We start from the raw sequence: 1,148 nt of genomic DNA on the forward strand, positions 1-1,148 counted from the left end.
GAGAAGATCCTGCTGATGAAAGTCAATTTCCAAGAGACGATGCGCTGCTCCTCCAGAACGCTTTTCAACATGACGACCCGGAACTCACCAGCGAGATGCTTGCACTTTACCAGCAGTGCCCGACCCTTTTCAATAAAGTACTATCTCGAACGGACCGAAATGAGATGGATGCCCTACTCGAAAACGAAGACCACGAGATGGAAATCGACCAGTCCGCAGACAGCAATCATCTCAGACCGGCTGCGATCAATCGTATCCCAACAAAAAGTGTTGTCGCAACCCACCCAATTAATGATGGCAATAGAATCCCGACTCGCTCCGGGGACCTCAACACGACATCGACTTGGCGTGGTCATCTCCGACTGGCATACCAGTATGACTACGGCAAACCTGCACAATATCCATCTCTGTTCGAGAACCGGCCAATCCAGTGGTCACGGAAGTTCGGATTCACCGACAGGTGCGTACCAGACCACCAGGTCCATACCCCTGAGTCCCCACCCCTCCCCCTTTCCCACCACCGGCACCCGGGAGTAGGTGGAGCGGGGGGCATGATATTAGTGGGCATGTGTTTTTGTTGGTGTTGGGGAGCTTTTTTCTGGTGCAGGAGGTTGGGTGGGTGGCTGCGAGGTGGGCGAGGTATGGGGTAGAGGAGAGGTGCGTGGTGATGCATGATGGGGCGGTTAAGGGGGCGAACGTGGAGGCGGAGAGAGGGAGGACGGAGGGGGGAGAAGGGGTGGTGTCAACGGTGTTGGAGGCGCTGGGTCATGGGGGGAAGCTGGCCGCCGTGGTGGTTGGGCTGTGTGGGTGGATGCTGCTGATGACGGCGATTTACTTCCACACGTGGTTTGAGAAGGTGAGAATTCCAGCGTGGATTGGGAGTTCCTTTGCTGGGATTGTGCTAACCGGTTGTGACAGCTTACTGGACTCCTTGTTGCGTTCGTTGGACTGTATATCACGTATGTACTCCCGCGTTGGATCCCTGCTGCTGCGCAACATCATTGGGCTTCCGGGGATTTAGGTTTGGATGGCGACAGTGACAGGAGTACAACTTATTTACCTACAAAATAGCCCGGCGGCGTAATAGAATTGGTACGTACATGTGGATTGGTGATGAGAACTTTTAACACTCGACATTCACATGTCCA

Source organism: Chaetomium globosum, genomic scaffold, assembly GCF_000143365.1.
Source record: "Chaetomium globosum CBS 148.51 scaffold_2 genomic scaffold, whole genome shotgun sequence".
In the NCBI taxonomy this organism is placed as follows: domain Eukaryota; kingdom Fungi; phylum Ascomycota; class Sordariomycetes; order Sordariales; family Chaetomiaceae; genus Chaetomium; species Chaetomium globosum.